The following is a 14483-nucleotide window of genomic DNA, read 5'->3' on the forward strand; positions in this document are numbered from 1 at the left end:
CATCACTGTTGTTCCCGGGAGGAATAGCCCCATGATCCTAAGTATTTCTGGGGTGGGGGGGAGGTGCCCCATCATTGGTGTTCCGGGGGGTGGGTGGAATAGTGCCCCATCATTGGTTTTCCTGGAGGGGGATAGTGCCCCATTGGTGTTCCCGGGAGGAATAGTGCCCCATCATTGGTTTTCCTGGGAGGGGGGATAGTGCCCCATTGGTGTGTTCCCGGGAGGAATAGAGCCCCATCATTGGTGTTTTTGGGAGGAATAGTGCCCCATCATTGGTGTTTTTGGGAGGAATAGTGCCCCATCATTGGTGTTCCCGGGAGAAATAGTGGCCCATCATTTGTTGTTCCCGGGAGGAATAGTGCCCCATCATTGGTGTTCCCGGGAGGAATAGTGCCCCATCATTGGTTTTCCCGGGAGGAATAGTGCCCCATCATTGGTGTTCCCGGGAGGAATAGTGCCCCATCATTGGTGTTCCCGGGAGGAATAGTGCCCCATCATTGGTGTTCCCGGGAGGAATAGTGCCCCATCATTGGTGTTCCCGGGAGGAATAGTGCCCCATCATTGGTGTTCCCGGGAGGAATAGTGCCCCATCATTGGTGTTCCCGGGAGGAATAGTGCCCCATCATTGGTGTTCCCGGGAGGAATAGTGCCCCATCATTGGTGTTCCCGGGAGGAATAGTGCCCCATCAGTGGTGTTCCCGGGAGCAATAGTGCCCCATCATTGGTGTTCCTGGGTGAAATAGTGCCCCATCATTGGTGTTCCTGGGTGAAATAGTGCCCCATCACTGTTGTTCCCGGGAGAAATAGTGCTGCCCCATCATTGGTGTTACCAGGAGGAATAGTGATCCATAATTTTCATTATTACTTTAAATAAATGAGAATAAATACGGCCTCAGGGTTGGTGGTCAGTAGGAGGAGAAGTAGAGGAGTAGAGCCCCTATCAGTAGGAGGAGGAGTAGAGGAGTAGTGCCCCTGTCAGTAGGAGGAGGAGTAGAGGAGCAGTGCCCCTGTCAGTAGGAGGAGGAGTAGAGGAGTAGTGCCCCTATCAGTAGGAGGAGGAGTAGAGGAGTAGTGCCCCTGTCAGAAGGAGGAGGAGTAGAGGAGTAGTGCCCCTGTCAGAAGGAGGAGGAGTAGAGGAGTAGTGCCCCTGTCAGAAGGAGGAGGAGTAGAGGAGTAGTGCCCCTATCAGTAGGAGGAGGAGTAGAGGAGTAGTGCCCCTGTCAGTAGGAGGAGGAGTAGAGGAGTAGTGCCCCTGTCAGTAGGAGGAGGAGTAGAGGAGTAGTGCCCCTGTCAGTAGGAGGAGGAGTAGAGGAGTAGTGCCCCTGTCAGTAGGAGGAGGAGTAGAGGAGTAGTGCCCCTGTCAGTAGGAGGAGGAGTAGAGGAGTAGTGCCCCTATCAGTAGGAGGAGGAGTAGAGGAGTAGAGCCCCTATCAGTAGGAGGAATAGTATCCCATCATTGGTATCAGTGGAGGATATAGTGCCCCCTTGTTGGTGTCAGTGGGAGGAATAGTGCCCCATCATTGGTGTTACCAGGAGGAATAGTGATCCATAATTTTCATTATTACTTTAATAAATGGGAATAAATACGGCCTCAGGGTTGGTAGTCAGTAGGAGGAGGAGAAAAGGAGTAGTGCCCCTATTAGTAGGAGGAATAGTGCCCCATCATTGGTATCAGTGGAGGATATAGTGCCCCCTTGTTGGTGTCATTGGGAGGAATATTGCCCCAAGGGCTGGATAAAGGCTAGCAAAGTGTCACATCTGGCCCTCGGGCCGCAGTTTGGAGACCCCTGATTTAGACGGAGAGTGATCGATGGGACCACTGCTAGGCTGAAATAGTTAGGCATCAAATAGGGAGCCGCTGAAGACACTGAATGCAGGACCCAGTATAGAGAGAGTAGGGCAGAGATGTTTTGCCAGACCAGCAGGGCCAAACTGTGCCGCCTGGAGATTGAACCGGAGTGTGTGTGTGGAGGGGGGGGGGGGTGCCAGGCTATACACAGAAGTGAGATTCAATGTCTCTATTACAATAAAATAAAGCTCTCTACAATATACACGGAGCTATGCATGTGTAGCTCACTGTACATTTCCAGCACAGTACCAGTGTACCCGGAGGACTAACGCCATCCCTCACCAACCAATCAGCACCCGGATGAATCCAGGGTAAGGATGCCAGCACCTGCAAGGGACCTGGATGTCAGAGACGAGGTACGTATCTATCGTTTTATTCTTCTCAAAACCTCATTTGCACCATGCGCAGAGACATCAGTTTTTCTGCATGCGTTCTGCACTTATGCCCCGTACACACGGTCGGACATTGATCGGACATTCCGACAACAAATTCCTAGGATTTTTTCCGACGGATGTTGGCTCAAACTTGTCTTGCATACACACGGTCACACAAAGTTGTCGGAAAATCCGATCGTTCTAAACGCGGTGACATAAAACACGTACGTCGGGACTATAAACGGGGCAGTGGCCAATAGCTTTCATCTCTTTATTTATTCTGAGCATGCGTGGCACTTTGTGCGTCGGATTTGTGTACACACGATCGGAATTTCCGACAACGGATTTTGTTGTCGGGAAATTTTATAGCCTGCTCTCAAACTTTGTGTGTCGGAAAATCCGATGGAAAATGTGTGATGGAGCCTACACACGGTCGGAATTTCCGACAACAAGGTCCTATTACACATTTTCCGTCGGAAAATCCGACCGTGTGTACGGGGCATTAGACTGGGCTGATGTCTGCAGCTACAGGGATCAACCCGGCATTTATTTTTTCACCTGCCGATTTTCTATTCGGTAGAAGCGATTCCAGCGGCTAATTAGCTGCTAGATTGCTTTTACAATTGGCGGGAGGGGTGAACAGCAGAGGAGAGATCTCTCAGTAAAGAGTTCCTGTCACTGCCTATTACTGTCACAGGGGATGTTTACATTCCTTCTGATAACAATAAAAGTGATAAAAAAAATGAAAAGGGAGAGTGTAGAAATAAAAAAAATCCATAGTTTAAGGCCCGGTTCACACTTGTGCGGTGCGACAACACTGTGAATCCACTGCGGGTTCCCGCATCGCACCGACTCGCATGGAAGTTCACGCTGCCATATGCGAACTGCTGGGGAGTGTCAATACACTAACGACACCCCCAGTGCAGCCCGCGTATCGCACTGCGAACTGACAGTTCAGACATGAATCGGATCGCATAGGTGTCAACACCCATGCGATCCGATTCTCGTCCGAACAGAAAAAAGGGTGCTGTGCGTGTTTGGACCGAATGCGGTGCGATATCAACCATACTATCTGTATGTCTGAAATCGCACCACACAGACATCACATGTGATGTGAACAGAAGTGCGCTGCGAATCACATGCGATGTCTGGAATCACACCAGTGTGAACCCGGCCTTAAGCGCCTGCATTAGTAAGTGGTGATCGCATGTGAGATATCATCAGATATCAAATGTTATAGTGAGAGCAAAACTACTATCACCAGACCTGCTGGGGTGTAACGCTAAACTTGTAACCCGTAAAGGTCTTTAATAGCACTGATGGGGCGACACTGTTATGGAGGCACTGGGCACTGATGGGGCGACACTGATGGGGCGGCACTGATGGGGCGGAACTGATGGGGTGACACTGATGGGGCGGCACTGGGCACGGATGAGCTGACAGTGTTGGCGCGAATATGATGGGGCGGCACTGATGAGGTGGCACTGATGGGGTGACACTGTTGGGGCGGCACTGGGCACTGAAGGGGCGGCACTGATGAGCTGACACTGTTGGGGCAAACATGATGGGGAAGCACTGGGCGCTGATGGGGCGACACGGATGGTGGGGCACTGATGAGGTGACACTGTTGGGGCAAACATGATGGGGCAGCACTGGGCGCTGATGGGGCGACACGGATGGTGGGGCACTGATGAGGTGACACTGTTGGGGCGACCATGATGGGGCGGAACTGTTGGGGCAGCACTGGGCACTGATGGGGGCGACACTGTCGGGCAGCACTGTTGGGGCGACACTGATGAGGTGACACTGTTGGGGTGACCATGATGGGGCGGAACTGATGGGGTGACACTGATAGGGCGGCACTGGACACTGATGGGGGGGCACTGATGAGCTGACAGTGTTGGTGCGAATATGATGGGGCGGCACGGATGAGGTGGCACGGATGGGGTGACACTGTTGGGGCGGCACTGATGAGCTGACACTGTTGGGGCAAACATGATGGGGCAGCACTGGGAACTGATGGGGGTGACACTGTCGGGCAGCACTGTTGGGGCGACACTGATGAGATGACACTGTTGGGGTGACCATGATGGGGCGGAACTGATGAGCTGACAGTGTTGGTGCAAACATGATGAGGCGGCACTGATGGGGCGGAACTGTTGGGGCAGCACTGGGCACTGATGGGGGCGACACTGTCGGGTGACACTGATGGGGCGACGTGATTGGCTCTTTACCCCGATCTCAGCGATCACCAGAACTCTCCTTGTGGGCGGTGCGGGTGACGGTGGATGTCCATAGACGCCCCCTCTCTCTCTCTCTCGGTATTAGAAGCCCTCACTGTCGCCGTCATTTGGATATAGAGGGGTGGGAAGGGGTTAAAGTGCATTTTCCAAAAATAAAAAACGAATTGCGTTTGAAAAACTACCGCCAAATCCTGTGACAGGCTCCGCCCCCCAATGACACCTGTATAATAGAGGGGGGGGGGGGGGGTGTCCGGCCATGGAGGGGTCCGTGTGGGGGGTGTAGCTCTCCCCGGTAGCTGTACGGAGAGGGTCACTCTGCATAATATCCTCCCCTCCCCCGTCATTAGAGAAAACACAGAGCCCCGCCCCGCGCCGTGTAATCATTCCCGCCACCTGCCCGTGTCCGTCTCCCTGCTGTCCGGTGTTGTGCCGAGAATAGGGTTACTCGCCGTTCTCCTCGGGCTCGGCTGTTTGTGAGATCAGGAATCGGTGCGGGGGCGGAGCCAATCTGGTGCCACAGCACGGCGTTCTGTCAAAACAATGACTCCTCCAGCTCCATGTGACTGCACAGCGCCTCAGCACAGAAAACACTAGAGCGAGGAGTGCACAACAACCGCCGGGGTGCAGTCTGGCCGCCATTTTCTCTGGGACATAGACTCTTTTCTTTAGCTGGGGGTCTTCGGGAAGATGGCGGGAGAGGCGCCTATTTCGGGGACACATTCCTCGTCTGGTTAATGTAAGGGGTTTCAGGTGGAGGAGGCGCACACCGTGTACGTCATCAGAGTGCGCAGAGTTCGGTGTTGTGCGTTTAACAGACTACGCAATTACCTCAGGAGCGAAGAAACGTTCTGTGTCCGGGATGGCGGGCGACTTTGCCTGTATGACCGATGAGGGAACCCGGACAGTCCACTGCCGAGAGAAACGTGTGTAGGACTTAACCACTTAAAGACCGAGTCTCTTTTTCACACGCAGTCTTTACAAGTTAAAAACAATTTTTTTTTTTTTTGCTAGAAAATTACTTAGAACCCCCAAACATTATACAATTTTTTTTCTAACACCCTAGAGAATAAAATGGCGGTCGTTGCAATACTTTCTGTCACACCGTATTTGCGCAGCGGTCTTACAAGGGCACTTTTTTTGGAAAAAATTCACTTTTTTGAATTAAAAAAAAAAAATAAGACAACAGTAAAGTTAACCCTTTTTTTTTTTTTTTTTTAATATTGTGAAAGATAACGTTACCCCGAGTAAATTGATACCCAACATGTCACGCTTCAAAATTGCGCCCGCTTGTGGAATGGCGTCAAACTTTTACCCTTAAAAATCTCCATAGGCGACGTTTTAAAAAAATTCTACAGGTTGCATGTTTTGCGTTACAGAGGAGGTCTAGGACTAGAATTATATATCTCACTCTACCGATCGCGGCAATACCTCACGTGTGGTTTGAACAGCGTTTTCATATGCGGGCGCTACTCACTTATGCGTTCACTTCTGCACGCGAGTTCGGCGGGACGGGGCGATTTAAACATTTTTTAATTATTCACTTTAAAAAAAAAAAAAAAAAAAGGTGTCACTTTTATTCTTATTACAAGGAATGTAAACATCCCATGTAATAGAAAAGAAGCATGACAGGACCTCTTAAATATGAGATCTGGGGTCAAAAAGACCTCACATCTCATATTTACACTAAAATGCAATAAAAAAAAAATTGTCACTTGAAAAAATAACAGAAAAATGTGCCTTTAAGACTTATGGGCGGATGTGACGTTATGACGTCGCTTCCGCCCTCCTATGGTATGGAGACGGGTGGGGGCCATCTTCCCCTCACTCGTCTCCATACCCAGCCACGGACAGGTCCCGATCACCTCCGCCGCTGCCAACGGCTCCGTTAAGCGACGGAGGGCGCTGGAGAGCGGAGGGGGGGGCGCCCCCCCTCCCGCCGCCAAAAACTGTGATCTCGTGGCGAATCCGCCGCAGAGACCACCATTATCGTAAACAGGACCGCCGGCTTTAAAGATGGACTCCTCGGTTGTGGCAGCAGCTGCTGCCGTTACCGAGGTATCCATCTTCAAACTGCCGACGTCTATGTACAGGAGCCGGTCGGCAAGTGGTTAAAGGAGAATTTATACAAAAAAAAAAAGTTGGTAAATCGGCATTAACCACTTTACCTCCAGAAGATTTACCCCCCTTTGTGACCAGGCCATTTTTTTGCGATAGGGCACTGCGTTACTTTAACGAGACAATTGCGCGGTCGTGCGACACTGTACACAAATAAAATGTATTTCCTTTTTATTCCAACAAATAGAGCTTTCTTTTTGGTGGTATTTGATGACCTCTGCGTTTTTTTTTTTTTTTTCTTTTTTTTTTTTTGCGCTAAAAATAAAAAAAAAGTGAAAATTTTGAAGAAAACTTTTTTTTTTTACTTTCTGCTATAAAACATATCCAATAAAAAAATGAAAAAAAAAAAAAATCAAATTTCTTCATCAATTTAGGCAAATATGTATTCTACATATTTTTTGGTAAAAAAAAAAAAAAAAAAAAAATATCGCAATAAGTGTACATTGATTGGTTTGTGGATGTATTTATGGAATTATTTATTTCATTTATTTATTAAAAAAATAAATACACATATATATATATATATATATTAATATAATAATAATTTTTTTTTTTTTTGTGATCCTGTGGGGGGGGGGGGGGGGGGGGGGGGGGGTTGGGTGTGCCGCGTCCCACTGTGTCAGGTGGAGGAGGCGCACCCCGTATACGTCATCAGAGTGCGGGGGGGGGTGCCGTGTCCATAGACACAGGTGAAGTGGCTTTGCATAGGGGGCACCCGATGAAGAAGAGGAGCCAGCAGCGCCAGCGGGGGACCCCAGAAGAGGAGGATCAGGGCTGTTCTGTGCAAAACCACTACACAGCGCAGGTAATTATAACATGTTTTTTATTTTTATAAAAATCAAAAACTGAAGGTTTACGAACACTTAAGGCCCCTTTCACAGTTGTGCGTCCTGCAATTTGGGACTGTAAGGTCACATGACACGTCGTACCCCATGATTTCCAGTGAGTACCGTTCATATCTGTGCGACTTCAGTGTAGTCCCTGCACTACTTGGGTCCGAATTGAGGTCCGTAGACCTCAGGATTACACAGGCATTGCTTCAAGTCGTGTGACTTTCAGATCATACAAGTGAGAAAGGGACCTTAACCACTTGCTGCCCGCCCACCGTCATATGACGGCGGGACGGTGCAGCTGTTATCCTGGTCCCCTAGGGAGCATGCGCCACGTCACTCGGGTCCTGGTGCATGTGCCCGGCGGCCGCGGTTGCCCGGTAACCGAGCAGGACCGTGGATCTGCGTGTGTAAACACACAGATCCACGTCCTGTCAGATGGGAGGAGACCCATGGTGTGTTCCTTGTACAGAGGAACACCGATCGGTCTCCTCCCCTTGTGAGTCCCCTCCCCCCCACAGTTAGAATCACTCCCTAGCAACATGATTAACCCCTACAGCGTCCCCTCCTGGTTAACCCCCTTCTTTGCCAGTCACATTTATACAGCAATCAATGCATTTTTATAGCACAGATCGCTGTATAAATGACAATAGTCCCAAAAATGTGTCAAAAGTGTGCGATGTGTCTGCCGCAGTATCGCAGTCACGATAAAGATCGCCGCCATTACTAGTAAAAAAAAAAATAAATAAATAAAAATGCTATAAATCTATCCCATTATTTTGTAGACACTATAACTTTTGCGCAAACCAATAAACATACGCTTATTGCGATTTTTTTTTACCAAAAATATGTAGAAGAATACGTATCGGCCTAAGCTGAGGAAAAAATTTGTTAAAAAAAAAAAAAAGAAAAAAAAAAATTTGGATATTTATTATAGCAAAAAGTAAAAAATATTTCAAACTTGTCACTATTTTTTTATTTATAGAGCAAGAAATATAAACCTCAGAGGCGATCAAATACCACCAAAAGAAAGCTCTATTAGTGGGGAAAAAAAATAATAAAAATGTCATATGTGTAGTGTTGTATGACCGCGCAATTGTTTTTCAAAGTGCAACAGCGCTGAAAATTGGCTTGGGCAGGAAGGGGGTGAAAATGCCCGGTACTGAAGTGGTTAAACTGCATATTCAGCAATTGTATAATTCATTATAAACCTCATATCATGTGCAAAATGTTATAGATAAACAAAATAAATCATTAATTTATTAGGGCTGGGAAAAAAATCGATTGAAATCTTGAATCGAGTTGAGAGGTCAAATCGATTCAAAATTTAAGCAAATCGATTTTTTTAGATTTTTTTATTTTTTTTCACTGCGCCGGTGCCGAGGCGCTGCGGGCATGAGTTTTTAGGCGAGGCCGCGGCTTCGGCCTAGTCCGCGGCTACGACCGGACGCCGCGGCCTCGCCTAAAAACTCATGCCCTCAGCGCCTCCAGACCGGCGCTGACACCGCGCGGGGCCTGAAGAGCTGCGGGCAAGGAGTTTTTAGGTGAGGCCGCGGCTTCGGCCTAGTCCGCGAGGCCGGATGCCGCGGACTAGGCCGAAGCCGCGGCCTCTCCTAAAAGTTCATTCCCGCAGGACCTCAGGACTGGCGCGGTTTCCAAAAAAAAAAGCTCGATTCGAATCGTGAATCGAGTTTTTTTTAAGAGAATCGAAGATATTTTTTTTTTTAAGAATCTCCCAGCCCTATAATTTATTAATAAAAATTCCATAATGTGTCATAAAATTCATGTAGTAGTAAATAAAGCTGAAACAAGAGTCACCGATAAACCAACTCATTGTGGAACATTTTTAGAACCATTAAAATGTTGTTCTACCACTTTCCACCCATCGTATATACATATTCATCCTCAGGGGGGTTCTCTAGTTCTGCGGGGGCGTCCCTGGACATCTTCCCACGTGTCCGCCCCCCTTGTCCACAGCGGATAACAGATCAGGGTAAAGGAACCATCACAGTGACCCTTTACCATGTAATCAGCTGTGTCCAATCAGAACCATCACAGTGTGAATAAAAGGTCCTTACCTCATACAGAAGACCACGTGTGTGAGAGGAGATCCGATCTGTGTGGGATCAGTAAGTGCTTACATACAATGTGATCTTTCACAGTCATCCACCCCAGTGCAGCCACATCAGAGCCCCGATCTGCCCCCCCCAGTGCAGCCACGTCAGAGCCCCGATCTGCCCCCCCCCAGTGCAGCCACGTCAGAGCCCCGATCTGCCCCCCCCAGTGCAGCCACGTCAGAGCCCTGATCTTCCCCCCAGTGCAGCCACGTCAGAGCCCTGATCTTCCCCCCAGTGCAGCCACGTCAGAGCCCTGATCTTCCCACCAGTGCAGCCACGTCAGAGCCCTGATCTCCCCAGTGCAGCCACGTCAGAGCCCTGATCTTCCCCCCAGTGCAGCCACGTCAGAGCCCTGATCTTCCCCCCAGTGCAGCCACGTCAGAGCCCTGATCTTCCCCCCAGTGCAGCCACGTCAGAGCCCTGATCTTCCCCCCAGTGCAGCCACGTCAGAGCCCTGATCTTCCCCCCAGTGCAGCCACGTCAGAGCCCTGATCTTCCCCCCAGTGCAGCCACGTCAGAGCCCTGATCTTCCCCCCAGTGCAGCCACGTCAGAGCCCTGATCTTCCCCCCAGTGCAGCCACGTCAGAGCCCTGATCTTCCCCCCAGTGCAGCCACGTCAGAGCCCTGATCTTCCCCCCAGTGCAGCCACGTCAGAGCCCTGATCGTCCCCCCAGTGCAGCCACGTCAGAGCCCTGATCGTCCCCCCAGTGCAGCCACGTCAGAGCCCTGATCGTCCCCCCAGTGCAGCCACGTCAGAGCCCTGATCGTCCCCCCAGTGCAGCCACGTCAGAGCCCTGATCTTCCCCCCAGTGCATCCACGTCAGAGCCCTGATCTTCCCCCCAGTGCAGCCACGTCAGAGCCCTGATCTTCCCCCCAGTGCAGCCACGTCAGAGCCCTGATCTTCCCCCCAGTGCAGCCACGTCAGAGCCCTGATCTTCCCCCCAGTGCAGCCACGTCAGAGCCCTGATCTTCCCCCCAGTGCAGCCACGTCAGAGCCCTGATCTTCCCCCCAGTGCAGCCACGTCAGAGCCCTGATCTTCCCCCCAGTGCAGCCACGTCAGAGCCCTGATCTTCCCCCCAGTGCAGCCACGTCAGAGCCCTGATCTGCCCCCCCCCCCCCCCCAGTGCAGACACGTCAGAGCCCTGATCTGCCCCCCCCAGTGCAGCCACGTCAGAGCCCTGATCTGCCCCCCCAGTGAAGCCACGTCAGAGCCCTGATCTGCTCCCCCCAGTGCAGACACGTCAGAGTTCACCGTTGGGTCATTTATAAGCTCAAGTATCCAGGGACACCATGGGCATTGAGCAAATCGGGAAGTGCCAGGTGGACCAGGTGGAAGGCCTGTAGTGATATTATAATGACTACTGGTTAAGCGGTCCTTGAGGGAGGTGGCTCTTCGAAATACTATCTCTGGGGTAGTTTTAACATCTTTGTTAAGGATATGATGATCAGTTAAATCACGGTGCTCAGTTAGGAGATATTTACACTACCTATAGGTAAGACTTATTATAGTCTTATCTATAGGTAAAAGTTATAGAGGAAAGTTTACTTCTTCTTTAACCACTTCCCATCCGGGCCAATTCTGGCAATTCTCTCCTACATGTTTTTTTTTGGTAGAAAATTACTCAGAACCCCCAAATATTATATATGTTTTTTTTTTTTTTAAACATTTATAGGACCAAATACAAGCTTTTATGACTGCTACTGCAACCATGAGTTTCTTTCCAACCCTTCACTCCCTGGATGTATTCCTATTTAATGTTATCTAATTTGTTAGGTGTTATGTGTTGCTAATCAGTCCTAATTATCTTTCTCCACTCAGCTATTATTTTTCTGTTTTGTTTTTTTTTTTTACCATTATTTTTTCTAATAAAAAAATAAATGAAAAGTCTTCCGTTTTAACCCTTTATTATCTTTTGTTAATTCTAATGAGCCATAATTAAAGGGGGTTGTAAACCCTCGTGTTTTTTTACCTTAATGCATCCTATACATTAAGGTGAAAAAACACCTGGCAGTGACCGGCCCCCCCCCAGCCCCCCCCCCCCGTTTTATATACCTGAGCCCCTTCATCTCTTCGGCCTGGGCGCACTGTCTTTCTCTCCACGGGGGTCCCGGCTCTTGATTGGATAGATTGATAGCAGCGCAGCCATTGGCTCCCACTGCTGTGAATAAAATCCAATGATGTGGGTGCCCGGGGGGCGTGGCCGAGTCCGGCATTCGTGTCTATGGACGCAAGTGCTGGACTCGGGAGCGCGCCCGCAAGGTGACCCCCTCGGGAGATCGCTTCTCCTAAGGGTTTATCTGATGCGAGGAGGAGCAGGAGAACAGGTGGATTGGGGCCACTCTGTGCAAAACGAGCTGCACAGTGGAGGTAAGTATGATATGTTTGTTATTTAAAAAAAAAAAGATCCTTTACAATCACTTTAACGCCTTTTTCGAACGTAGAGGATATTTTTCTGTTTACTTGTTTTTCTCTCTATTTTTCCAGATTATATTTTTGGGGTATTTTGTTTTTATATTAAAAATGTGCAAAATTAAAAATAATAAAACAAATTAAATAAAATGTGTTCATTTTAACCACTTACCGACCGGCTCCTGTACATATACGTCGGCACTTTGAAGATGGATCTCTAGGTAACGGCAGAAGCTGCTGCCACAACCGAGGAATCCATCTTTACAGGAGCCAGTCGTGTTTCCAATAATGGTGGTCTCCGCGGCGGATTCGCCGCGAGATCACAGTTATCAACGGCAGAAGAGGTGCCACCCCCCTCCCGCCACTCTCCCGCGTCCTCTGCTGCTTACCGGAGCCGCCGGTAGCGGCGGAGGAGATCGGGACCTGTCAGTTCCTCGGTATGGAGACGAGTGAGGCTAAGATGGCGCCCACCCATCTCCATACCATAGGACAGCGGAAGCGACGTCATAACGTCAGCTCCGCCCATATGTCTTAAAGGCATATTTTTTTGTATTTTCTTTATTCTTGAGAGTCAACACTGTTTACTGGTTTTAACATTTGGATACTAATAATCATTTTTTAATTGAAAAATATATTTTGGTGTATACCTGTGGCACCATTAAAATCCCCCCCCCCCCCGCTCCAGTTCTTCTTTTCAATTTGCAATGTGGGTGCCTTGATCTCTTGAGGTAACTTTTAGTTTGCCCTAATCGGCCCTTATTGTCTCCCTTTTTTCTTCCCTTATTTTCCTGTGTATTTATCTCAATTATTTTACCATTATTCAGTGTTTTTTTGTTTGTTTTTTTTTCATTACAAACACTTTAACCACCTCTCGCCTGCCATATAGTAAAATGACGGTGGGCTCCCCTCTCGTTCTTGCACGACATAATATCTGTTGCTCCAGCGCACCAGTGGGAGCGCGCAGCACGGCGATCGCCCCATGAACACGCCATGACATGGCGCAACCCCCAATGACGCGGCTCTTTACCCATGTGATTGGCTGTGTCCAATCACTGCCGATCACATGTAAACATGGAAATGCTAGTAATCGGCTCTCCTCGCCTCACACTGACAGAGAGGAGAACTGATCAGCGGGATCTCCTTGTGGGGGAGACTGTACAGGTAATCGGGGCACTGATCATCAGTGCAGCCTCAGCAGTGACACCAATCTGTGCCCATCAGTGCGGGATATTAGTGCCGCCTCATCAGCGCACATCAGTGAAGGAGAAAAATTACTTATTTACAACATTTTTTGACAAACTAAAACTTTTTTTTTTTTTTATTATTATTATTTAGCAAAATATAAAAAAATCTAGCGGTGATTAAATACCACCAAAAGGAAGTTCTATTTGTGAGAAGAAAAAAAAAAAATTTCATATGGGTACAGTGTTGCATGACCACGCAATTGTTATTCAATGTGTGACGGCGCTGATAGCTGAAAATTGGCCTAGGCAGGGAGGGGGTAAAAGTGCCCAGTATTGAAGTGGTTACATTTAAAAAAGATGTGGTCATGCTAACCATTAATTTAAACTTTTATCAGCCCCAATTCTATCCTTTCCTTACCAGTATTTTTACTTTATTTTAATTTTTTTCATTTTGTGTTTAATTATGTTTTCCATCGTTGCAAAAAAAAAAAAAATACACAAATTTAAAAAGGGCACTCTTTAAAAAAACAAAACAAAAACAAATTGGGATAAATTTGTTGAAGTTTTGTAGAAATGTAATTTTATAGAAGAGAAATTATAGAATACAATGTGTATTTTTTGTGGGTTGCACAGTGTGGTGGTTGTGGTCCTATGCAGCTGGCCCTGTCCTAGCAACCAGTGATGCTGTGAGGCCGATGGTGTCTTAGCAACCAGTGATGCTGTGAGGCCGATGGTGTCGTAGCAACCAGTTAATGGCTTCCTGGTGTTTCTTAGCTCAGAACTGGTAGTATTTTTTTTATTAATTTGTCGTAACCTTTGTCGGGAAAGTGCTATGATTTAAACCTACCCCTATCACTGACACTGTCGCAATGTTTCCATGAATTAGGTGCAGCAAATGCATTATTGAATCACCTTCCGTGCCTGACTCTGCCACTCACCAGCAGCCCCATAGGGACCACCACGGGTGGGATTCTGAGATCAGTTAAAAGCCTTACTCCAAAAAGTGATAGAATAATTAAATCTCCTGCTATCCCCCCCCTATGATGTCATTGGCCCCTCCTCTCCATCTCCTCCAATTAGAGATCACCTTGTATTCATTGCAAAGAACACAGAGAACAAGACAGGAAGTCACGCCAGCCTCGCCGGAGCAGAAAAGCCCTTCCTGTATGTAGATCAGACTATTACCGGGAGTTTGAAAGTCCCCCTGCAGCCCTCCAGACGTGACATTTGAATAATCAAAGTCGGAAGAAATGCCGGCAACATGATTTGCTTCTTCTTAAATCTTTATTGCGCACTAACAGCCATGCGACATCTAAAGTGCTAGTGAATAATCATAGGCTGGCCCAATATACATTTTAA

At 48.3% G+C, this 14483-nt stretch overlaps 1 protein-coding gene and 1 long non-coding RNA gene across 2 annotated transcripts in view; one reads left to right on the top strand and one right to left on the bottom strand.

The window, feature by feature from the left end:
* LOC141111302 (uncharacterized) overlaps positions 1 to 5072 on the bottom strand; it is a 48687-nt gene extending 43615 nt beyond the window's left edge. Inside the window, exon 1 of the long non-coding RNA XR_012236410.1 lies at positions 4860 to 5072. This is a non-coding gene — a long non-coding RNA (uncharacterized lncRNA). The remainder of the gene's footprint in view (positions 1 to 4859) is intronic.
* A 40-nt stretch (positions 5073 to 5112) lies between these two features.
* Positions 5113 to 14483, top strand: part of LOC141111300 (WD repeat-containing protein WRAP73-like) — a 110738-nt gene continuing 101367 nt past the window's right edge. Inside the window, exon 1 of the mRNA XM_073603466.1 lies at positions 5113 to 5389. The gene's annotated coding sequence lies outside the window, so the exon portion shown is untranslated. The remainder of the gene's footprint in view (positions 5390 to 14483) is intronic.

Source organism: Aquarana catesbeiana, linkage group LG10, assembly GCF_042186555.1.
Source record: "Aquarana catesbeiana isolate 2022-GZ linkage group LG10, ASM4218655v1, whole genome shotgun sequence".
Taxonomy (NCBI): Eukaryota; Metazoa; Chordata; class Amphibia; order Anura; family Ranidae; genus Aquarana; species Aquarana catesbeiana.